Source organism: Schistocerca americana, chromosome 2, assembly GCF_021461395.2.
Source record: "Schistocerca americana isolate TAMUIC-IGC-003095 chromosome 2, iqSchAmer2.1, whole genome shotgun sequence".
Lineage (NCBI taxonomy): Eukaryota > Metazoa > Arthropoda > Insecta > Orthoptera > Acrididae > Schistocerca > Schistocerca americana.
Window position 1 is genome coordinate 160092834 of NC_060120.1, and position 27338 is coordinate 160120171.

Sequence of the window (27338 nt, forward strand, 5' to 3'; positions counted from 1 at the left end):
ATGCAGCTCTCCATGCTAATCTATCCTGTACAAGCCTCTTCATCTCCCAGTACCTACTGCAGTCTACATCCTTCTGAATCTGCTTAGTGTATTCATCTCTTGGTCTCCCTCTACGATTTTTACCCTCCACGCTGCCCTCCAGTACTAAATTGGTAATTCCTTGATGCCTCAGAACATGTCATACCAACCGATCCCTTCGTCTAGTCAAGTTGTGCCACAAACTCCTCTTCTCCCCAATTCTATTCAATACCTCCTCATTAGTTATGTGATCTACCCATCTAATCTTCAACATTCTTCTGTAGCACCACGTTTCGAATGCTTCTATTCTGTTCTTGTCTAAACTATTTATCGTCAATGTTTCACTTCCATACAAATACTTTCAGAAACGACTTCCTTACGCTTAAATCAATACTCGATGTTAACAAATTTCTCTTCTTCAGAAACGCTTTCCTTTCCATTGCCAGTGTACATTTGATATCCTCTCTACTTCGATCATCATCAGGTATTTTGCTCCCCAAATAGCAAAACTCCTTTACTACTTTAAGTGTCTCATTTCCTAATCAAATTCCCGCATCATCAACCGACTTAAATCGAGTACATTCCATTATCCTCGTTTTGCTTTTGTTGATGTTCATCTTATATCCTCCTTTCAAGACACTGTCCATTCCATTCAACTGCTCTTCCAAGTCCTTTGCTGTCTCTGACAGAATTACAATGTCTTCGGCAAACCTCAAAGTTTTTATTTCCTCTCCAAGGATTTTAATACCTACTCCGAACTATTCTTTCGTTTCCTTTACTGCTTGCTCAATATACAGATTGAATATCATCGGGGAGAGGCTACAATCCCTGTCTCACTCCCTTCCCAACCACTGCTTCCCTTTCAAGTCCCTCGACTCTAATAAACTGCCATCTGCTTTCTGTACAAATTGTAAACAGCCTTTTGCTCCCTGTATTTTACCCCTGCCACCTTCAGAATTTGAAAGAGAGTATTCCAGTCAACATTGTCAAATGCTTTCGGTAAGTCTACAATGCTAGAAACGTAGGTTTACCTTTCCTTAATCTTTCTTCTAAGATAAGTCGTAGGGTCAGTATTGCCTCACGTGTTCCAACATTTCTACGGAATCCAAACTGATTTTTCCCGAGGTCGGCCCGAGGTCCGTCTGTAAAGTATTTCTCAGCTGTGACTTATTAAACCGATAGTTCGGTAATTTTCACATCTGTCGACACCTGCATTCTTTGAGATTGAAATTATTATATTCTTCTTGATGTCTGAGGGAATTTCGCCTGTCTCATACAACTTGCTCACCAGATGGTAGAGTTATGTCGGGACTGGCTCTCCTAAGGCTGTCAGCAGTTCTAATGGAATGTTGTCTACTCCCGAGGCCTTGTTTCGACTTAGGTCTTTCAGTGCTCTGTCAAATTCTTCTCGCAGTATCATATATCCCATTTCATCTTCATCTACATTCTCTTCCATTTCCATAATATTGTCCTCAAGAACATCGGCCCTGTATAGACCCTCTATATACTCCTTCCACCTTTCTGCTTTCCCTTCTTTGCTTGTAACTGGGTTTCCATCTGAGCTCTTGATATTCATGCAAGTGGTTCTCTTTTCTCCAAAGGTCTCTTTAATTTTCCTGTAGGTAGTATCTATCTTACCCCTCATGAGATAAGCCTCTACATCCTTACGTTTGTCCTCTAGCCTTTCCTGCTTAGCCATTTTGCACTTCCAGTCGATCTCATTTCTGATACCTTTGTATTCCTTTTTGCCTGCTTCACTTGCTGCAGTTTCGTATTTTCTCCTTTCATCAATAATATTCAGTATCTCTTCTGTTACCCCATGATTTCTACTAGCCCTCGTCTTTTTACCTACTTAATCCTTTGCTGCCTTCACTATTTCATCCCTCAAAGCTGCCCATTCTTCTTCTACTGTATTTCTTTCCCCCATTCCTGTCAATTGTTCTCTTATGCTCTCCCTGAAACTCTGTACAACCTCTGGTTTAGTCAGTTTATCCACGTCCCATCTCCTTAAATTCACACGTTTTTGCAGTTTCTTCAGTTTTAATCTACAGTTCATAACCAATAGATTGTAGGCAGAGTCCACATCTGCCCCTGGAAATGTCTTACAATTTAAAATCTGGTTCCTAAATCTCTGTCTTACCATTATATAATCTATCTGAAACCTTTTAGAGTCTCCAGGGTTCTTCCATGTATACAACCTTCTTTCATGATTCTTGAACCAAGTGATAGCTATGATTAAGTTATGCTCTGTGCAAAATTCTACCAGGCGGCTTCCTCTTTCATTTCTTAGCCCCAATCCATATTCACCTACTACGTTTCCTTCTCTTCCTTTTCCTACTGTCGAATTCCAGTCACCCATGATTATTAAATATTCATCTCCCTTCACTACCTGAATAATTTGTTTTATCTCATCATACATTTCATCAACTTCTTCATCATCTGCAGAGCTAGTTGCCATATAAACTTGTGCTACTGTAGTAGGCGTGGGCTTCGTATCTATCTTGGCCACAATAATGTGCCGGCCGCGGTGGTCTAGCGGTTCAGGCGCTCAGTCCGGAACCGCGGGACTGCTACGGTCGCAGGTTCGAATCCTGCCTCGGGCATGGATGTGTGTGATGTCCTTAGGTTAGTTAGGTTTAAGTAGTTCTGAGTTCTAGGGGACTGATGACCATAGATGTTAAGTCCCATAGTGCTCAGAGCCATTTGAACCATTTGAACCACAATAATGCGTTCACTATGCTGTTTGTAGTAGCTTACCCGCATTCCTATTTTTTTAATTCATTACTAAACCTACTCCTGCATTACCCCTATTTGATTTTGTATTTATAACCCTGTATTCACCTGACCAAAAGTCTTGTTCCTCCTGCCACCGAACTTAACTAATTCTCACTACATCTAAATTTAACCTATCCATTTCCCTTTTCAAAATTTCTAACCTACCTACCCGATTAAGGGATCTGACATTCCACGCTCCGATCCGTAAAATGCCAGTTTTCTTTCTCCTGATAACGATGTCCTCTTGAGTAGTCCTCGCCCGGAGATCCGAATGGGGGACTATTTTACCTCCGGAATATTTTACCCAAGAGGATGCCATCATACAGCAAAGCTGCATGCCCTCGGGAAAAACTACGGCCGTAGGTTCCCCTTGCTTTCAGCCGTTCGCAGTACCAAAACAGCAAGGCCGTTTTGGTTAGTGTTACAGGGCCAGATCAGTCAATCCAGACTGTTGCTCCTGCAACTGCTGAAAAGGCTGTTGCCCCTCTTCAGGAACCACACGTTTGTCTGGCCTCTCAACAGATACCCCTCCGTTGTGGTTGCACCTACGTACGGCTATTTGTATCGTTGAGGCACGCAAGCCCCACCAACGGCAAGGTCCATGGTTCATGAGGGGGGGGGGGGGGGGGGGGGGGGAGTGTCGATGAACATATGTGATTGAAAGCCATTTTTAGATTTTGGAAATCACTATAAAATGGCAACCTGAAAGAGAATGTCTGCATCTGTCCATATGCCCACAATTTGTACCTGATAAAAATTATATTACGTCTTCAGTGCGCCAAGAGTAATTAATTAATACTGAAAATGTGATCTGATTGAGATCTACGTTGTTGAGATATTTGAAATATAAAAGTAAGTCGTAGGCAGTGTGAGAGCATTGCCATCTAAATGCGGCACGTTTGCTCGATCCCCGTATTCCCTCTCCTCATTCTTAGACATCCTGGAATGTCAATGTGGAAATGTGTAGCCAGGCAAGAGAGCCACGCACGCATGCAAGAGCACACATTGCTCGCATGCTGCATTCTCGGCGGCCCTGTCCTGGACGAAATACTTATTGAAGAAGCTACTTGGCTGCCTATCCGACTGATATGACTGGTTCTCAAACTGCACCATACAAGATAACAGTGCCAGTGGAATTAAACTACTGGCTGAACTAGGAGATGTATATACTTACCATGCGCAGGTGTGTTATGAGAGGGGCTCGGCTCCTATCACGTGACTGCGTATGAAACATTGCTTTACGGTACAGCATGTAACATTCCAGCTCACCGCTACTGTAGACTTCAACTTTGACGAGCGCTATTCCAACATCATTGTAGTGCACAACTGCCCAGTTAGGTAGTTGGCTGGACTGTGTAACCCTTGGCTAGTCACTATGGTCTGCCTAAGGCTGATGCTGCGTAATATACTTCTGGCCATTAAAATTGCTACACCAAGAAGAAATGCAGATGATAAACCGATATTCATTGGACAAATATATTATACTAGAACTGACATGTGATTACATTTTCACGCAATTGGGGCTGCATAGAGACTGAGAAATCAGTACCCAGAACAACCACCTCTGGCCGTAACAACGGCCTTGATATGCCTGGGCATTGAGCCAAACAGAGCTTGCGTGGCATGTACAGGTACAGCTGCCCATGCAGCTACAACACGATACCATAGTTCATCAAGAGTGGTGACTGGCGTATTGTGACGAGCCAGTCGCTCGGCCACCATTGACCGGAAGTTTTCAATTGGTGAGAGATCTGGAAATGTGCTGGCCAGGGCAGCAGTCGAACATTTTCCGTATCCTGGAAGGCCCGTACAGGACATGCAACATGCAGTCGTGCATTATACTGCTGAAATGTAGGGTTTCGCAGGAATCGAATGAAGGGTAGAGCCACGGGTCGTAATACATCTGAAATGTAACGTCCACTGTTCAAAGTGCCGTCAATGCGAACAAGAGGTGACCGAGACGGGTAACCAATGGCACCCCGTACCATCACGCCGGGTGATACGCCACTATGGCGATGACAAATACACGCTTCCAATGTGCGTTCAAGGATGCGATCATCATGATGCTGTAAACAGAACCTGGATTCATCCGAAAAAATGACGATTTGCCATCCGTGCACCCAGGTTCGTCGTTGAGTACCCCATCGCATGCGCTCCTGTCTGTGATGCAGCGTCAGGGTTAACCGCAGCCAAGGTCTCCGAGCTGCTAGTCCATCCTGCTGCAAACATCGTCGAACTGTTCGTGCAGATGGTTGTTGTCTTGCAAACGTCCCCATCTGTTGACTCAGGGATCGAGACGTGGCTGCACGATCTGTTACAGCCATGCGGATAAGACGCCTGTCATCTCGACTGCTAGTGATACGAGGCCGTTGGGACCCAGCACGACGTTCCGTATTACCCTCCTGAACCCACCGATTCCATATTCTGCTAACAGTCATTGGATCTCGTCCACCGCGAGCAGCAATGTCGCGATACGGTAAAGCGCAATCGCGATAGGCTACAACCCGACCTTTATCAAAGTCGGAAACATGATGGTACGCATTTCTCCTCCTCACACGAGGCATCACAACAACGATTCACTAGGCAACTCCGGTCAACTGCTGTTTGTGTATGAGAAATCGGTTGGAAACTTTCCTCATGTCAGCACGTTGTAGGTGTCGCCACCACCGCCAGCCTTGTGTGAATGCTCTGAAAAGCTAATCGTTTGCATATCACAGCATCTTCCTCCTGTCGGTTAAATTTTGCGTCTATAGTACGTCATCTTCCTGGTGTAGCAATTTTAATGGCCAGTAGTGTATTAAGTAACTTACGTCAATGAATGTTTCATAAATACTATTACGGTGTAAGCAGTTCGACACCAAGGAAAAGTTCATCACTGTCGTCGTTGAAGATGGAACTAGTGCTGCAGCCGACAGAAGTTACTATTCTTTCAGAGGTCCAACAATTTGTGGTTTCTTAGGACGTTTATATGAAAGTGTTGTTCATCTGTAAAGGTGAGAGTGTATAGAACTTGTGTGACCTATTCTTGAGTACAGCTCGAGTTTTTTCGATCCCCTCGGCACATATTAAAGGCAGGCATCGGAGTAATTCCGAGGTGTTACCAGGAGATTCGATCAACACGCGAGTATTATGGAAATACTCCGTTAACTCATGTGGGAATTCCTGGAGGGAAGTAGTTCTTTCCATGAATCATTACAAGTTTAGAGAACCGAAATTTGTGACTGACTGTAGAACAAATCAACTGGCACCATCGTACATATCTGGTATGGATCGTGAAGACGAAAATAAAATGAGTAGTAGTAGTACCTTATACACTGTGTGGTAGCTTCCGTATTATACCGGCTGTAAACGGCACGAGCTACCAAAATTATAAAGACGGTACATCTCGACATGATTGACAGAAAAGTCTAATGAAATATCGTTGTAGCATGTTCCTTATTTTCGTATTTCTAAAAGAGATATATTTGTAGGGTAGATAGTAGACGCATTTCTGTTTACATTTACAACCGTCGGTACACGACGTGGCTTGTGGATTATCGACATCGACACGGCGGTCAGAGGAAGGTAATGGACGAACCAGATCAATGTAAAAGGTGGACGTGCACAAATGGTTAAAATGGAACTCAGCAGTGTGGTACCTAACATCTGAGGTCATCAGTCCCCTACAACTTAGAACTACTTAAACCCAACTAACTTAAGGATATCACACACATCCATACCCGAGGCAGCATTCGAACCTGCGACGGTAGCAGTCGCGTGGTTCCGGACTGAAGCGCCTAGAACCGCCCGGTCACCGCGGCCTGCTGGACGTGCACAACGACGCGGCGTGGCGGTCAGCTGCTGCCGAAACAAGCAACGTAAACAGTCAGTGGGTTGTCAAAAGCGTGTATTTCGGTTTACATAAACAACAAATTAAGTACAACCAGACGTTTTCTCTTTTACAACATTACCATAAAGAAGGGCGTCGTAGTAAAGAAAATCTGACATTAAATAATATGTGTACAAAATCAACCAGTACCACGTCATTCTTTGTTCAGTAATTACAATGAATTGTTTCCTCTTTTACAAAAATACTATAAAGTTAATTAAATTCAGATTGTGTTCCTTTTTTACAATAGTACCGTAACTAAAATGAGACCCACATTCTTTTGCATCCTCTTTCACCCGTACTACAATAAGTATTCAAAATGCGCAATATACTATTGACAAAGGCTTCATTACGGCGAACCCAGCTGCGTCGCACTCCTTCAAAAATGGTTCAAATGGCTCTGAGCACTATGGGACTTAACTTCTGAGGTCATCAGTCCCCTAGAACTTAGAACTACTTAAACCTAAGTACCCTAAGGGCATCACACACATCCTTGCCCGAGGCAGGATTCGAACCTGATACCGTAGCGGTCGCACGGTTCCAGACTGTAGCGCCTAGAACCGCTCGGCCACTCCGGCCGGCCGCACTCGTTCAAACACATGCAACATCGAAAATCCTCTGTGTAAGTTTGTCCACATTATTTATTTGTCGAGTGTAAGTTTGTTTCTTCATATGGCCCACAAAGGTTAAAATTCCGTGGATTTAAATCAGAACTGCCTGCCGGCCATCGACATGGATCAAAACGTCCTATCCATTGTCCTGAAAATCGTCTACTCGAAAATCTTCGTACACTGTGATCAATATGGGTTGAAACACCATCGTGAAGGACCCACATGTTATGACGCATGGCTGACGGATTGTCTTCTAATAATGTTGGTAGCAATGTTTCCTCTACAAAGGTTCGGTAATTTGTACCAGTCAGTCGTGCAGGTAATACCAAGGCGAAATAATGTAATCATCGATGACAGCCGCCCCTACATATCCGGAAAAGAGATGCTGAAAATGTGTTGTTACTACTTGTCGCGGACTGTGTACACTCCACGTGTGCACGTTATGGAAATTAATTATTCTGTCGCGATTGAAACATACTTCATCTGTTACGAGCATTTTATTTACAAAATCATGCTGCGCACTTTGTAACAAAAAACCACTCTGAGAACTGTCGTTGCGGAGGGAAATCATTCTCTTCCAACGCGTGTGCACGTAGATGAAAATCGTTTGGGTTTCCAGTTGTGTGGCAGTACTATAAAACCACGACGTTGCTATGAGTGACATACTCATCATCTTCTGACGAACTATCGACATTTTGCTGATGCAATGTACGTGTTAAATGTGGTAAGGCCGCAGACGTTCCTCTGTGAAAGTGCGGTGAAAGATTGCGAGCGACGCTTCCAGTACTCTGGCTGTGGTCTTTGTTCCTCAGCTTCCAATGCACGTTCTTCGCGTTATTGGCCTCTGCCATCTGCGCAGGACAGTAAAGCGCCAGTATCTCTCAGAATATTCAAATTAAATACGTACTCTTAAGTTGTATTCCCTCTCGTTATATTTAACAATAAAATGAAAGCGTATCAGAACAGACAATACATTTCACATACATTAAATGTAAAACGGTTAAGGTAACTATTGTACTTCGTTACGAATGAATTAGAAAGTAATGGAGTAAAAGTAGAGAATTATGGTGATACAAACTTTTGCTGGAAAACCAAGAAATGTCGATCGTGCAGGAATTTTTCGTTGTGGGAAGCCTTCTTGATAAATTCGTACAGCTGGCTTCACAATACTTTTTACCTTGCCATAAATCAAATGAATGATGCTCAAACAGCGATGTTAAACCTCCATTCCGTCCCAATGTTTAACGGAATTGCAATAACGTCTGCACAGGTAACTCGACTACTGTCGACGATCGGCTTACTACAATGACTCAATACGCAGGCCGTAGTTGCCCCAGTGTTTGCGAGGCACGCTGACGATATTAATACGCGCAGCAGTAACTAAGACGAACCAACTGCTTAGATAATTGGACCTGTGTTGGAAAAGAGCGGAGCAGGTGCCCTGTTGTGTTTTAATCCTATTTGATGAATTCTCCCAGTCCACTGTGCATAATGTTTACACAAGTCACGTCAAACCCGGGTGCACAGTCCATTGTCTACTTGTGCGAAACCGTTGTCCCGCAAGGAAGTATTTTTTTTTGAGACAAACGTAGGAAATACCATACTGCTGTGTCTGTGTTTTTCTGAATTACGATGTAAAGTTTCTTTTGTAGACGCATGGTTGACGACATATAGAAGTTTGGATTTCACCGTGAGTCGTGCACGGATAGCCGAATGGTAAGGCGACCGCTCGCGATGAGCGAGAAATCTGGGTTCGAGTCCCGGTCTGGCACAAATTTTCACTGTCGTCATTCCGATCTGCAGCCGATGGTTGTCCATATTCACAGTTTCAAATACATAACTTCTGTTCTATTAATAGAATTTTTGGGCCCCATATATCGTATATCCTGTATACTCGTATTTGGACTCAGATGTAGATGTGCTGCGCACAACTCGCAAGCTGTTCTTCCATCAGCACTTACACGTCACTGAGCTTATCTTTTTCTTGCCACGTAAACTTTCACCTGTGCTCGTATGAGTTCAATAGAACTGAAAAGAGCATGATGTGGTGGACGACTGATAATACGCTCTGTCCTTTCGCCACGGTCAGTTCTTCGACATACTAGCGTGGGGATTTTGGGTTGTACAGTTTTACAGGATCCATTAATTTCAACTTATTCAACGCGGGTTCGGTTTTGAGGATTCTGGTTTGTACAGCTTTTCACGTTCTATTAACATTTTGCAGTCCGCACGTCTCGTACAAATTTATTCGCTTGGCGCTGGCAGCCCTAATTTGGATTACTTGTTTTGTAGCCGGCCGCTTGTCACCTTTCCGCTGATGACAAGTTTCAAACACATTGACTGCTGCGCGCTTTAATTTTCCCGGAAATCCTCTATTTTGCCGTTTCGTTCCACAAACTCAAATTTTCATTTCAAGTAACTTCTCTGCAAGTTCTACTCTGTTATAATAATTATCAATGTATAGGTGATGCCACTTTCCATAAGAAGGTGTCAATAGTTCCCTCACTTTTTTAGCTAAAGGTTGTCCAGCGCTGGAATATATCTTGAATGAGGAAATGTATCCCGTACTTGAATCACACAGCATCAGAATGAGTATGCCGTATTTCGTTATTTTCAACGGATTGTAAACTCTAAAATTTAACTGTCCACGCCACGGTATCATTCTTTCATCAACTGAAATTTTTTGACTTGGATTACACTTTTCTTTAACCTTTATCGAAAAGTGATCAATTATGAATTGCACAGTCTGTCTTCTTCGTCTGATTCGTCCGAATCAGTTGGGAACCGTAGCGTTCGCCGAATTCTTCTTGGACGTATTTCACTATCTTCCGACGACTCTGCTTCATTTTCATTTTTGATATCCAGTGTCTTCTTCCCAATCGCTCAAGTTGTCCGGAACGTCAGACAAGCCGTCCGCGCGTTAATCGTAAATAATCGTACCGTCTCATTCGTCTGAAATGTGCACAAGCATTTATAAAAAAATGTCTTGTTGACGTGTGTAACTTATTTTTACCACAACAAAACACGAACAGAATGAAAACGATACTAAGTGCTGTCACCGGCCACTGCGCGGTACTATGCACACGACACCAATGCGGTGTCGCCGGACGGCAAAGTGTTAATTTCACCTTGTTGATTGCAGGTTCAGTTTTGGGGATTTTGGCTTACACAGATTTATAGTTTCTATTAATTTCATCTTGTTCATCGCGGGTTCGGTTTTGAGGATTTCGGCTTGTACAGCTTTACAGAGTCTATTAATTTCTCCTTGTTCATGTTAGTTCAATTTTCTCCGGCGGAGTACTCCTATGCGCCCAGAGCAAAATAGCCCCTTTCCTCAACTGCATTGTCGGAACCACGACTCGTACAAGGAAGAGGTATGGTTCATTGTCCGTTACTGTCATTTGAAAGGTTACTGCTTTTTACTTAATTAATTTTGATTGGCGTGCTCCGTGTAATTCTGTTCGTTACGTTTCATCGTAAAGCTCAGCTTTAATGTATTTTTATGGAAATGTTCATTAACAATCTTACACGTTGCTCAAGAAGAAAACAATGTAAACTGATATTGAAATTCATTAAGATCAAAAACGCGTAACGCAAGAATGAAACACCACGTACTGTTGACGGAACAAGTACGTCTTTCTTTTATCATCATTTATTTGCTCTTTGCTTTGCTACGTTCTTAGGCTCTCTCGACAAAAAAGTAAATATTCCTGGGTACAGTATTATCTTTATGGGTCAATAAAGAATGGGGATAATTGCAGTGAAAGAGGAGATATTTCACAAAAATGCACATTTATTCCTTACACTGACTGTCAGAAAGCATTTTAACTGACAATAATATTCATGTCCACTGAAGATGTAAATGGTAATGGCTTTCACTAATCTTTATATTGGTCTCCTAACACATAAGGGAAAACGTCACACAAAATTTGAAAGTGAAGTTAGGACGGGATCTGTTTACTACATTCATCATTATAGAAGACGTGGAGTCTCACAAACATTCACATGCGATTAGTGCGACACTGGGTGTGTATCCAGAGCTACGTGATATCGCCACAACGTAAGCAAAGTTATAAACTGTCAAAGCAAACAGATACTCACTGCCCCTTGACTGCAGCCTCTGATGTTCCACATGCAGTTGACAACATGTACTTGAATGAATTTAGTCTGGCGCTTCACGTTAACCCATTCATTTATCAGCATACAGAAAAAGATGATGCGTAAATCTTGGACATAAGGTCACATGTCTGACACTACCATACGGGGGAGGGGGGTGGAGATGTGGTACATTGAACGCTATCGAAAGTGCATGGAATTATTTTGAAGAACTATTTTCGCTAAAGTTTGAACTTTGTAACAACAGATACTTCGTACAAGAATATTTATAGTACTGACACGATTAGCACGAAGCAGATACCTGCACAGCAATGGTGGAAACATGGTCACACACCAGTTACCATGAATCTCATTAAAACTGCTAAAATCTTTCTTGAAATGGGGCCAGATCCATATTCCTTGAATCTAACTCTTGATGGAATTAAACTCACTCAGTTAGTTCATTAGGACCCAATTAATTCACAGCACAGAAAAATGACGGTTGCGGAGGAACGGGGGAAGGATTATCCCAAATATCATTAATATTAACAGACAAACTCATTACAGCCTCATTGATTTCAAATTAACAAGCCTCTAACGTATGAAGGACCACACGAAAGCGTATTCTTGACACTAGGCAATCTAGAACATAGGTGATGGCGGAAACATGTGGTTTAATGCCACTCACCAAGAAATTTCCCTTAAATTACTGTGTGTTACTGTGAACAGTTCAGTGATAGGGTTGTTCTTATCAGACCGACACCGATAGTTGAGGTATACATGCCGACGTCCCAAGCTGAAGATGAAGAGATACAGAAACTATACGAGGATATTAAAAGGGTAATACAGTAGGTAAGGGCACACGAAAATATAATAGTCATGCAGGACTGGAATGCAGTTATAGCTGAAGGAATAGACGGAAAGGTTACAGGAGAACATGGGAGTGGGACAAGGAACGAGAGACGAAAAAGACTAACTGAGTACTGTAATAAATTTCAGCTGTTAGTAACGAATTCTCTGTTGAAGAATCACAAGGGAAGGAGGTGTCCTTGGAAAAGTCCGGCTGACACGGAAATATTTCAGTTAGATTAAATTATGGTTTGAAGAGATTCCGAAATGAGATACTAGATTTTAGGGCCTACCCAAGAGCAGATCAGACTCAGATCACAATTTAATAATGATGAAGAGTAGGCTGAAGTTGAAGAGATTAGTCAGCAAGAATCAATACGCAAAGAAGCGGGATACGAAAGTACTAAGGAATGTCGAGATACGCATGAAGTTCTCTAAAGAATAACCCAGTAGACAGTACAGTTGAGGGCGAATGGACATGTAAGAAGGGCAATCATAGAATTAGTTACAAAGAAGGTAGCTGCGAGGAAGCCAAGGGTTACAGAAGAAATACTTTAGTTGATCGATGAAAGAGAAAAGTACAAAGGGAAATTCAGGTATACAGAAACAATTAGGAAGTGCATGGAAACCAGGAGGAAATGCCTGCATGAAAACTGTGAAGAAATCGGAAAGGTAATGATAGTCGGAAGGACTGACCCAGCATATAGGAAAGTCAAAACAAGCTTCGCTGACATTAATAGCAAGCGTGGTAGCATAAAGCGTGCAACGGAATTTCCACTGTTAAATGCAGACGAGAGAACGGATAGTTGGCAAGAGTACATTGAAGGCCACCATGAGGGGGAAGATTTATCTGATGTGATCGAAGAAGAAACAGGAGTCAATGTAGAAGAAATAGGGGATCGAGTATTAGAATCAGAGTTCCAGAAAGCTTTGAAGGACTTACGATTACAACAGGCAGAACGGATAGATAACTTTCACTAAGAATTTCTAAAATCATTGGGGCAAGAGGAAGCTTAACCACTATCCACGTTGGTGTGTAGAATGTTAGACTCTGGGGACATACCCTATGACTTTCGGAAAAATATCATCCACACAATTATGAAGACTACAAGAGCTCAGAAGTGAAAGTATTATCGTACTATCAGCTTAACAGCTCATGTATCAAAGTTATTTACAAGAATAATATACAGAAGAATGGAAAATAAAATTGAGGATGTGTTAGATGACGGTGAGTTTGGTTATAGGAAAGGTAAAGGCAACATTCTGGCCTTGCGGTTGATAATGGAAGCAAGACTGAAGAAAAATCAAGACACGTTCATAGCATTTATCGACCTGGAAAGAGCGTTCGATAATGGAAAATGGTGGAAGATATTCGGAAGTTTGAGAGAAATAGGGGCAAGCTATAGGGAGAGACGGGTTATGCGCAGTATGTAGAAGGACCAAGACGAAATAACAAGAGTGGACGACCAAGAACGAAGTGCCCTGATTAAGAGAGGTGTACCCAGGGATGTAGTCTTTCGTCGCTACTTTTCAATCTCTACAACGAAGAAGCAATGATGGAAATAAAAGAAAGGTTCACGAGTGGAATTAAAATTCAAGGTGGAAGGATATCAATGATACGGTTCGCTGATTTCTATCCCGAGTGAAAGTGAAAGAGAATTAAATGATCTGGTGAATGGAATGAACAGTATAATGAGTACAGAATATATATTGAGAGTAAATCGAAGAAGGACAAAGTAATGGGAAGTACCAGAAATGAGAACAATGTTAAAATTTAACCTCAGGATTGATGGTCACAAAGTAGATGAAGTTAATGAATTCTACTACCTTGGCAGCAAAATAACTAATGACGTAAGGAACAAGGAGGGTATCGAAAGCAGACCAGCACTGGCAGAAAGGGAATTCCTGGCCAAGAGAAATCTACTATTACCACACATAGTCCTTAATTTGAGGAATAAATTTCCGAGAATTTACGTTTGGGGCACAGTATTGTATGGTAGTGAAACATGGGCTGTAGGAAAACCGGAACACACGAAAATCTATACATTTGAGATGAGGTGCTATAGACGAATGTGGAAAATTAGGTGGACTGATAAGGTAAGGAATCTGGAGGTTCTGCATAGAATCGGAGAAGAAAAGAATACGTGGAAAACAATGGATGAGAGGCCATCTGTTAAGACATCAGGGAATGACTTCCATGGTACCAGAGAGGGCTGTAGAAGGCAAAAACTGTAGAGGAAGGCAAAGATTGTAATACATTCAGCGAATAATTGATGACGTAGGTTACAAGTGCTACTCTGATGTGAAGAGGTTGGCACGGGCGAGAATCTCGTTCCATGCCGCATCAAACAAACTCAGAAGAAAACAACAATTAAATCTTCCCTGTATTTTATCTGCTTAAACTAATGCTGAAAATTAGTCATTATCGTTTTCTGTCACTAACCAGCGCTTTTTAATGCCTTTCCTTTTACCTTTACCCAGGAACCTTACGGCACGCCCGCCCTCTACACCCCCCAGTAAAGTAACTTCAGTATGGTCGAATCGCAGAGACAACGTTTCCCTATTCAAACTCCTTGGAGGGGTAGGTTCTTATGGGCTCCCTTATCTTTTGTGTAAAGTTCAATTTGCTGGAGTTAACTACTTAGGCTAGGTTGGTACTATTTCATTCTATTCCCACTATCTACGGTTAGCTCTAAGCTTTCCTGTCTTTACCTCATTGTAGCCCAAATACTTGCATACACAAACACACTGGAGTGGAAATGGATAAAAGGAAATGGAGTGACACATTATAGAAATGGCTTCATATTTCTGTCAACTGAGCATAGTACATAGGGTGTTACAAAAAGGTACGGCCAAACTTTCAGGAAACATTCCTCTCACACAAATAAAGAAAATATGATATGTGGACATGTGTCCGGAAACGCTTACTTTTCACGTTAGAGCTCATTTTAGTTTCGTCGTCCACCTACGCTCAATGGAGCACGTTATCATGGTTTCATACGGGATACTCTACCTGTGCTGCAAGAACATGTGCATTTACAAGTACGACACAACATGTGGTTAATGCACGATGGAGCTCCTGCACATTTCAGTCGAAGTGTTCGTACGCTTCTCAACAACAGATTCGGTGACCGATGGATTGGTAGAGGCGGACCAATTCCATGGCCTCCACGCTCTCCTGACCTCAACCTTCTTGACTTTCATTTATGGGGGCATTTGAAAGCTCTTGTCTACGCAACCCCGGTACCAAATGTACAGTTGAGACTCTTCGTGCTCCTATTGTGGACGGCTGTGATACAATACGCCATTCTCCAGGGCTTCATCTGCGCATCAGGGATTCCATGCGACGGAGGGTGGATGCATGTATCCTCGCTAACGGAGGACATTTTGAACATTTCCTGTAACAAAGTGTTTGAAGTCACGCTGGTACGTTCTGTTGCTGTGTGTTTCCATTCCATGATTAATGTGATTTGAAGAGAAGTAATAAAATGAGCTCTAACATGGAAATGGCTCTGAGCACTATGGGACTTAACATCTGTGGTCATCAGTGCCCTAGAACTTAGAACTACTTAAACCTAACTAAACTAAGGACATCACACACATCCATGCCCGAGGCAGGATTCGAACCTGCGACCGTAGCAGCCAGGCGGTTCCGGACTGCGCGCCTAGAACCGCTAGACCACCGCGTCCGGCTAACATGGAAAGTAAGCGTTTCCGGACACATGTCCACATAACATATTTTCTTTCTTTGTGTGTGAAAGTTTGGCCGTACCTTTTTGTAACGCCCTGTATAAAGGTAATTAGAGTTTATCATTCAGATACCATTTAATCATATTAACTTAGGATCATTTGAAACTAACAAGCCCGCTCTGCGTTGTATTCAGCGAAACATTTAGGAGCAGTGATTTGGAAATCGGTTCCGTGAAACCTGCAGAGTTCGTTTCGTCATGATTGTCGTTTAGCTTCCTGGAACGAAAGAGCAATAAGCTGTTCAGGAAGCAGCAGCTCACCGAGCCGGCATGGACAACGACTGAACTGCCAGATTTTCTTTCCAATGCATATTGATTTTGCTGTTTGTTAAACTGTGCGCTCCGTTCAGCCTTATGTCAGAGTATTAAGTCCGTGAGAGAATGTAATGCTCCTCATAGCACACAGATAGCGGCATTTCCTCTCTATCAAACTTGTAATAGATAAATTTTTATTACTGGAAAGCAAGGTCATCGAGACAGTTTCGAACACGCTACTTACTCCCATTAAATAACTTCGTTTCCTTCAGACTGAAAAGATATTTGTTTAACATATGGTGCCCCTTGCGCTAATAATAAACATACACATGCATTGAGATGAAATGTGTCCACATTGGTTATCTAGTCTGTCGCGTTTCTTCTTGCCCGATGTTCCTCACGTTGCATCTTTTATTTCTGCCGTACAATTAACAGCACCGTAGGCCTGTAAAAGTATAGTGCGGAAGCTGTTCAGTGCATCACTTTTAAAAAATCTAAAATCGGGTTCCCAATATTGCACTCCACTTCAAAGTACTCTACTAGAGATCATACAAATTTCCTTTCCAACTTTCGATACCTGTGGAGCTGGCGAACGGAATCTCCGCTGTTTATTTATTTATTTACTGCAGTCATAAAATCTGCTCTCCTTTGTATCTGACCAGGTCGCACAGTATATCAGCACACTGTAAAGATAGACGCCTGTTTTTACGATTTTCAATTTCAATTATGACAAAACGTATTGGCACCAAGGCATGATAGAATGCAAAACGTAAGTTGTGACTTTTTTTTAATAACTTTTGGCTTTTTAGAAATCTATCAGTACCCATTTAGGCACTTAGATAGTCGGCCATTCTGTAGTGTTTTGAACATGGCCATTCACTTTGCATTTGTGATAACAAGTGGAAATACTTTTATTGCACATTGTAATAATGTCTACTGTATTTACACTGTCTTTTTATAAAATGTTAGTAAGGTAATCCTAGGTAATAAGACCTGTCAAGGAGGAACACTTATATGGATTGAAACCTAGGTCAAAAGCTTTTAACTACTATCTTTCGCAGCTGGTGGCTGTTTTTACTAAATATATTACATTTGCACAGTTGCTACTGCAGCCATGCTTGAGATTCTGGACATGGATTCGATGATTTCCATTAATCTGACCTGGTGGGAATCCCAAACACTCCAGCAGTACTCAAGAATTGGTCGCAAATTATCTCTCTATAAACCGGCGCTCACAAATCGGCTTCCCTACACCCGATTTTTCGCGCTCATGATACTTCGTTGCACTTTGCAACAATGCGCTTAGATATTTGATCGATCTAATTGTCTACAACTGCCCTCAACTAACAGTGTATCTGAGTATTAAAGGATTGTTTTCCCCTACTCAACTACATTAACCCACAATTTTACGCATTTACAGCAGGCTGCAATCCATCACACTAAATCGAAATTCTGTCCAACTCATCTTATATCGTAGAGTAACTTAATGTGACCCTTTCCTATAGACTAGAGCGTTATTAGCAAACTGTCAGAGTCTGCTGCCCAATGTACCGACAGATCATTTGTGCATATAGAGAACAAGAGATGCCCTACCATACTTCCCTGAGGCACTAAAGACGATACTCCTATCCAGGACAAAGTACGGAGCTCTATTTTAAAAAAGAAGTCTTCAAGACACTCGCCTATGTGAGAACCTTTTCTGTATTCTCTTTGACATTCTGTAGTGAGGCAACTTGTCGAACGCTTTCGGGAAATCTAGGTCAATGGAAGCTGCTTGCTTGCCTTCATCCAAGATTCGCAGGATATCGTGCCAGAAAGGGATCAGTCGAGTTTCGCACCAGCAGTAATGCCTGCTGATAAGTGAAGAGAACATTTTCTCTCTCAAAAAAATTTATTGTATTCGAAGTTGGAATACAGCGATGAATTCTCACGGAACGTGTCAGTACATGAAATTACAATATAAAAGTAATAACAGATAAAAGTGAAATGTTTATGAACCCGAAAAAGCCAAGCTATAAGAGTAAGTGAACATAATCAACAATACAAGAAGAATCACCTTAATTTTTCTAGGAACTCGTTGACAGAGTAGAAGGAGCGACCCATGAGGAAACTCTTCAGTTTCAGTTTGAAAGCGCGTCGATTAAAGAGGGACAAGATTGCGCACTTAAGGTTTAAATAGCGATATACTGAAGGAAACGTCACAAATTACAGTTACATTTTTACTGTCATTTCATCTGAATTTTGCCTGTTATATGAGAGAGTCTGAAAGTCGTAGAAACAATTTAAACTGTAATTCGCACTTAGTAAAAAAAGTGAAGCAAATGCGCAATCTTACCCGACCGTGGGGTAAGAGTGCGTTTCTAGTGGGGTAAATCTGCCCATCATTATCAGATGAGAAAACCATACGTATCATTTAGTTCTTCGTCTTTTATTTAATTTATAGCGTACATAAACGTAATATACCTTGTTTCTCAGCATATAACAGTTACTGTTGATAGAATATTTGACCTAATGAACAAATTTAGGCCTGTCATCAAAAAAATGCAGAAATATTCCTGTCGCACGAAAATATTTTTAACAGAGATCACAAATGAAGTGTCCAGAACCTTAATAACAAGAGCAGGTTTCATGCCACCACTCCTCGCGCTTGAGACATTGACTCCAGTCTTCTGTTCGTGGATTATTGTATTTTTCATTACAGCCTGAACAGTGAAACGTTTGTGAGTTTTGTGAGTTTCTCTGTTGGTTTCCGATATATTTTCATGCCAGTAGCTGCCAACACCCTTCACAGACCATAGGTGTCCTTAAGACCTCAGTGCATCGGGCGCACTGTATATCCGATAAAGGCAATTTGCAAGAAGAGCTCACAAACCTCAAGAACATTTTTAAATCGAATGGATTTTCTCCGTAACTAATTCGTAGAGCTTTCGATGCAAAACCTAAAATGCAGGTATGTGATGGGGAAGAAGATAGTACTTCCTTCAGATCTAGTGCGTTTTTGCCCTATGTGGATGCTCTTTCCTTGAAGATAGGCCGTATTCTTGAGAAACACTGTGTTAAGGTGATCTTCCGGACCCCACGAAGATTGCAGCTTTACTCGGCTCTGTGAAGGACGATTTACAGCTTCGTAAAGCGGATGTGTATCAGATTCCTTGCGGAAATTGTGAGAAGTCGTACATAGGTCAAACAACACGCACCGTTCATGAGAGGTGTGAGGAGCATCGAAGATGCGCACGCTTATTACAGCCAGACAAATCAGCTGTGGCCGAACATTGTATTGATACAGGGCATTCCCTGAATTACAGTGACGTGAAGATTTTAACATCCTCCTCTAATTTTTGGGAATCTGTCCAAGGAAGCTATAGAGATTAGATTAGCTAATAATTTAACAAATAGAGATAAAGGCGTAATTTGGACAAAGCATGGAATCCGGCTCTTGGGGTAATTAAACTGCAGAGGAGCCGTCATGGTGACACCACCGCCGATCATACATCCATAAGCGAATCGAATGTCTGTACGCATTCGTCACAGGCGGCGCATGTGTAAGCGTATTTCTCTGCCACCGACCAGCATCTGTGACCCGCATGCGCAGTACCGCCGCGATGGGGCATATAAGGCCGCGCTTGGCATCTTGTCGTCGGTCTTGTGACTCACTCTGAAGATGGCCGGACGATACGCGGCCGAAATATCAGTGGAGGAAATTATACACTCCTGGAAATTGAAATAAGAACACCGTGAATTCATTGTCCCAGGAAGGGGAAACTTTATTGACACATTCCTGGGGTCAGATACATCACATGATCACACTGACAGAACCACAGGCACATAGACACAGGCAACAGAGCATGCACAATGTCGGCACTAGTACAGTGTATATCCACCTTTCGCAGCAATGCAGGCTGCTATTCTCCCATGGAGACGATCGTAGAGATGCTGGATGTAGTCCTGTGGAACGGCTTGCCATGCCATTTCCACCTGGCGCCTCAGTTGGACCAGCGTTCGTGCTGGACGTGCAGACCGCGTGAGACGACGCTTCATCCAGTCCCAAACATGCTCAATGGGGGACAGATCCGGAGATCTTGCTGGCCAGGGTAGTTGACTTACACCTTCTAGAGCACGTTGGGTGGCACGGGATACATGCGGACGTGCATTGTCCTGTTGGAACTGCAAGTTCCCTTGCCGGTCTAGGAATGGTAGAACGATGGGTTCGATGACGGTTTGGATGTACCGTGCACTATTCAGTGTCCCCTCGACGATCACCAGTGGTGTACGGCCAGTGTAGGAGATCGCTCCCCACACCATGATGCCGGGTGTTGGCCCTGTGTGCCTCGGTCGTATGCAGTCCTGATTGTGGCGCTCACCTGCACGGCGCCAAACACGCATACGACCATCATTGGCACCAAGGCAGAAGCGACTCTCATCGCTAAAGACGACACGTCTCCATTCGTCCCTCCATTCACGCCTGTCGCGACACCACTGGAGGCGGGCTGCACGATGTTGGGGCGTGAGCAGAAGACGGCCTAACGGTGTGCGGGACCGTAGCCCAGCTTCATGGAGACGGTTGCTTATGGTCCTCGCCGATACCCCAGGAGCAACAGTGTCCCTAATTTGCTGGGAAGTGGCGGTGCGGTCCCCTACGGCACTGCGTAGGATCCTACGGTCTTGGCGTGCATCCGTGCGACGCTGCGGTCCGGTCCCAGGTCGACGGGCACGTGCACCTTCCGCCGACCACTGGCGACAACATCGATGTACTGTGGAGACCTCACGCCCCACGTGTTGAGCAATTCGGCGGTACGTCCACCCGGCCTCCCGCATGCCCACTATACGTCCTTGCTCAAAGTCCGTCAGCTGCACATACGGTTCACGTCCACGCTGTCGCGGCATGCTACCAGTGTTAAAGACTGCGATGGAGCTCCGTATGCCACGGCAAACTGGTTGACACTGACGGCGGCGGCGCACAAATGCTGCGCAGCTAGCGCCATTCGACGGCCAACACCGCGGTTCCTGGTGTGTCCGCTGTGCCGTGCGTGTGATCATTGCTTGTACAGCCCTCTCGCAGTGTCCGGAGCAAGTATGGTGGGTCTGACACACCGGTGTCAATGTGTTCTTTTTTCCATTTCCAGGAGTGTATTTGCGTGGCTAAGTGACCGAAATTTAATGGACTCTTCATTACGCCACGACAAGTTGAAAATAAACAACAGTTAGAAGTTTAGTTTCACTAAATTCAACTGCGCCTGCACAACATTCAAACATCTGTTCAATGCAGTGTCGTGATACGTCTATCGACTCAAATGGAATACTGTTTTTTACTCCCCCACCCCGCAAGGAACTTCTTGAAAAACAGCCGGCTGAACCGTATCCTAGTAAAGGAAGCCTCTGAACTGTCGAATTTTTTAAGTGGTGCTCCTACATACCAATAATTTCGCAGTCAACATCTATAATCATTTCACTAACTTTATCTCTAATACCTCTTATATTTGATGAAATGTGCTAATTCCTTCTCTACTTGGAAAGATGACATCCTCTGAAGGTGAGCCCTTAGTTCGAGGGACTTCCTTTAAGCAGGTGTACCTATCAGGTGACATCAATCTAAAAAATTGCAGCTCCAACACGAACTACTACAGGAATTTTTGTTATCTGAATAAACATAAATGTTGTTTTTCTGCTCAGTACTAATGTGATTATTTTGCAGATATACTTGTTTAATAAAATATTTGGTTTGGAACCGTTTTATTTGAGCAAAACAACGAGAGAACGATGCTCGACAGAAGGTTGAGCACTTACGAATGATAACACGTGCACCAGTAGAGATGGACGATCGATGCACCAGCTGGCAGGCACCGAGTAAAACCGACGGCCGTAGGGGACGAGGCATCTCATCCATCCTCAGAAGAGAAATGTAAATTGGCCGCCTGAAGCCACGAAACTTCGCGTAAGTTTCCCTGCATCCAACGCGAATACTCTGGACACGGTCGGTTGTACCGATTTTGCCGCCCCTACAGAATTTTCAAGCGCCGCCTTCCCCCTCTCCCCCACTATACCCCCTCCCGTTCTAACCCCTACTTGTATTACCAGATATAATGAACTTTTTTCACAATGTCATTCATCCATGACCTCTTATTCCCACGTATCACACTTACTCATTCGTCTATTTGACGTTTACACGCCCATAAGACCAGAGCCAGGTATGGGGAATCACTCAGTGAAGCAGAAGTGAAAATTTGCAGTGTCTTGCATCTTCAAAAATGGTTCAAATGGCTCTGAGCACTATGGGACTTAACATCTATGGTCATCAGTCCCCTAGAACTTAGAACTACTTAAACCTAACTAACCTAAGGACATCACACACATCCATGCCCGAGGCAGGATTCGAACCTGCGACCGTAGCAGTCCCGCGGCTGCGGACTGAGCGCCTAGAACCGCAAGACCACCGCGGCCGGCTTCCATCTTCAGTTATAACTGCAAAATTAATCATGGAACGAAAACAGTGTCCCTCTGAGAACACAGAACTAAAATCCGTTCACTTTTTCTCGATCCCTGAGCAGATGGTAGCGTGGGATGTGGGACCTGTTACAACCAGCACAGCCGAGTACCGTATCTTCGATAGTATCGTCTTCAGCCGTTCAAAGTTGAACATCACAATATAGCGCGTTCCTTAGATATAAACGCCCAGTTTGTTGAAAGAAGTATATAATTCACCAGTGACCGTTTACTGTGTCCGTAGTGCATAAAGGAAAAACGGCTAAATTCGATCGAGATAGAGAACTTTTCGTCATACTACGACCGTGATTCACTGCACAAAACAAGCAGTTTTGAAAGCACTTTACTGTATGGAAAATTAATAATTATGTAAACAGTTCGTGCAGGTAATTTTAGTTGCCTTAGCTCCAAAATAAGCTCTGACAGTTTTCCGTATTATTTTAAACACTTAGGAAGAAAAGGAATCAGGGAAAAGTTAAAAGAAGATACAGACTAAACAGAAAAAACTAATTAGGGAACTTGATGATGATGATGATGATGACGATGATCACGATGGTGTTTGGTTATGCGACGCTCAACTGCGCTGTTATCAGCGCCCGCACTATATCCGAATCTTTTATCAGTCCAATCTCGCCACTTTCATGGATGATGGTGATGATGAAATGATGAGGACAACACAAACATCCAGTTCCCGGGCTTAGATCGGGGGCAGTGGCAAGAACAAGAGCAATGTAAGTGGTATTAATGGCAGATTGAAAGGAGAGGAAATGCTGGGGAGAGAATGGCACACATCTTTCCACGTGTAAAAGCCCCTTAATCACAATGTTTGGATTCAGAAGGCTGTGGCTTCTCAATTTATTACAAAGTGTTTTTTTGACGACAGCGCTATAGGTATTTACGGAATATGTTATACTGACATTTACCTTTATTTCTTTATTATGAAGTTTTTCGCATCCGCAGGGGTTTACAAGCTGACGTGTTGTGTAGGAGTGGGGCAGCAATATAATTGCCAACACTGCGAGTTGCAATCTTTACTGTCTGAAAGACGCAGCCAAGCAGACCAACTCCAGCTCATCCTTTGTCAACTGTTTCCCAATACCATAGACAATTTCCAATAGGGCACTCTATTTTATGACTGATTTGTATTTACAACTTATTCTCAAACTTCTTCTTTTATACAAAACTTCCGGTGTTTAATACATTCTTTTGTAACCATATTAAAATTTACGATTTCCCCCAAAAACCTGCTGCCTTGGAAGGTGGCACGATTTGAGCCTCCTACCTTTATCCCTCGAGCCGGCCCTTCTTCTGTAAGAAAGGAGAGGGAGGAGATTATGGGAAAGTTATCGGTGGAATCAAAGCTGTGAAGACGGTACGTGAACCGAGCATGGATAGCTCAAAAGCTAGAGAAATTGCCCTCGAAAGCCGAAGGTATCGAATTCCAGACTCGGTCCGGCACACAGTTTTAATGTCTCAGGAGATTATATAAAGTCATCCGGGGAGAGCTTCTCTTATTGTGTGTGTTCTTTATCATCTATCACTTCCATGTAATGCTACACGACAGTGTTAGTTCTAGCTGCAAATACCCCTATAACTGACGTAAGTACTGTCACACTTTCCAGTATGACCCTGATGTTCATGTATCGTGATTCTGTTGCCCACTGCGTGACATAATTATCCTAATCACCTTCTTACTTGAGCAGATGGCTTTAATTATTGCGCTTCGCCCAGATGGCTTAACTGTAAAGTAGACTCATGTGTCTCTACCGGTATGAAATAGACATTCGGCCAAAGGTATGATTATTCACTCCATTCAAACGATGCTGTTATTGTTCCTCACATTCAGAAACACCGCACACGATTAATGAATGAGGGGAAAACTGTGAACGTCTTAAAAAGATACTCTATTTACAACTAACGTAGGCTGTAGACAATCTTTCAACTGTAATAAAAGTCTTATTTAGACCAAGCGTGTTTCGCTCTCTTTCAAAGTATCTTCAGGGGTCACTCACTATAAGAGTGAGGTTTCTCTTATAAATCCGTTTGCAAAGATCGTAAACAGTTCTTATGCCTCAAATTACACCTATTAAACAGTATTAAAATGATATTACAATTTATGGTTTTTCTCTAACTTTCTTCAACACGTTTCGGGTTTTACTGCATTGCGTTTCGTTGACATGGAATATATATTCATTTGCAGAGAGAGAGAGAGAGAGAGTTCGCCTGTGGGCTCGTTTATGTACCTCACAGAGGAATAGCAGGTGCTTTCACAACCACAAAAACAAAAGACGACCACATTCCGCAACATCAAAACAAAGCACACTAGCTGACATTCTCTTTATCTCATGTACGATTGTACAACTTTGGTCTTAGGCCGTTTTCAAGTATTTTATGGATTCCCTAATTGTATATTGCTCCTATCACTCCAGGTAATTGTCATAAAGGAGTTGGAAATAACTTTTCGTTATTTTAGGAACACGTTATCTTCGTCCGTAAAATTTTTGAAAATGTTCAATCATACGACAAATAAAGAGAATGTCAGCTGAAGGCATCATAAAATAGTTCTAGAAATTCATCGCAGCTGGAGGTACTGCCACAGTGAAGATTATAAAACACTAGGTTTAAGCTGTCTCCATACCAAATTTCATGGAAATCGGTTCATTGTGTTAGTTGTGAACGCATAACAGACAGAGTTACCTTCGCATTTATAAAATTAGTATGGACGGTGCTATATATCTTGTTCAAAGTGAAACCTACATAGTAAAAAATTACTGGTGCAAGTAAGCTAGAAGCCGGACGAAGTGGCCGTGCGGTTAAAAGCGCTGCAGTCTGGAACCGCAAGACCGCTACGGTCGCAGGTTCGAATCCTGCCTCGGGCATGGATGTTTGTGATGTCCTTAGGTTAGTTAGGTTTAACTAGTTCTAAGTTCTAGGGGACTAATAACCTCAGCAGTTGAGTCCCATAGTGCTCAGAGCCATTTGAACCATTTTTTGAAGTAAGCTAGACAAACTAGAGGTCGCTTAAGTGACTCCCAACTACAGATACGATTCGTTAGTTACTAACTGCTCACTGGCGGTCGCAAATATCGGTAAATAACCAGTGTGACAGTGAAACTAATAATGGACAACCTCTGTGGCCTGCTCTCGTGGTCTGTTCAGCAAACACATCGACGAATTCACGTACGATGTATCAACTGTGTATAGCTGTGTGTTGAAGTTGGTTTGACTTTGTAATTGAGTTTCCTAGTATGTAGTATTCCCCATTTTCCCTTTCTCTTTAGACGACTCATTTGATGGTTACTTCCCATGAAATCGACTACGGTAGTGATATCAGATGAACGAAATGACTTTTGTGCATTAGGACTAGGATTTTAAAAAATTTTTACTACGAACTTCATTTTAAGTATACAGCGGTTTATTCTAAAGACTGGCCGAAAATTCATGAACTCCGACGGCACAGAAGAGAGCCCTCTGACCGAACAGGCTGAGCTACCATGCCGCGCCGTTTGGCTCTCCGTCCTCGGCTCACGACCAAACCCCAACTTTCATATGTTGTCAGCCATGCTTGTACAGCATGTACTCGTACATCCATTATATGTTTTCCAGTACAGGCGAGACATTTTACTTGAAAGTTGCTTGCCCTATTTCGACGGACAAATACGATATTGCATGCATGTCCAATGGAACTTGACGACGTAATTCAGAATAATACAGGCACTGCAATATCGTATAGTAAAAACGGGGTGAAAGAAGCATTGATAGGACGAGAAGGAGAGGGATGGAGTCTGTCTGATTCTTTTTCTTTTACTTTGGGGGAAGGGCTGTAACGAAACTCAAGTGAAACAATGAACAGGAAAATAGAAGCAAATATACACGTAGATCCATGAACTCAAATATTCCAATACTTAAACCTCTAGTCAGTGCACTTAACTTGACAGAGCAGCTAGACAGTACTCACAGTCAAACAAGTGACTACGGTGTTGCTAATTTTTTTTTTTTTTACGTTCGCTTTCTACCAAAAATATTGACGGGAGAGTTGTACTGTTAGTGCACGAATTCTGGATCAGTCTATGTACACTGATATAAATAAATATCCCAACCACAACAAGGAATTGTGCGTAGTAAAGAAAAGCTGGTAGGCGCGTTCCTACATCATAAAATTGACGTCTAATCAGATTTTACGGTAATCCCATAAGAGTGGCGCAAGTAGCACCACTATGAGGATGCAAATCAGATTGGCTGTAAATAAACGCTGTGACGGTCGGTGAACCATAGTTAGCCGGCCGGGGTGGACGAGCGGTTCTAGGCACTGCAGTCTGGAACCGCGCGACCGTTACGGTCGCAGGTTCGAATCCTGCCTCGGGCATGAATGTGTGTGATGTCCTTAGCTTAGTTAGGTTTAAGTAGTACTAAGTTCTAGGGCACTGATGACATCAGATGTTAAGTCCCATAGTGCTCAGAGCAATTTGAACCATTTTTGTTAAACAGTGAATGTACATAGTTTTGTACCAATCTTGCTTCTAAAATCATTAAAAAGTCACCTAAGAGCATTACAGCATAAAGAATAAATTTCCTTCAACAGAAAATAATTTCAGATCTGACATGAATATAAACAGACGGAAAAAATCCCATCATCAA

The 27338-nt window shown here is 42.7% G+C and overlaps 1 protein-coding gene across 1 annotated transcript in view; it reads left to right on the plus strand.

Moving 5' to 3' along the window:
* LOC124593848 overlaps nt 1-27338 on the plus strand; it is a 542124-nt gene that overhangs the window by 168529 nt on the left and 346257 nt on the right. The gene's annotated exons all lie outside the window — the stretch shown is intronic.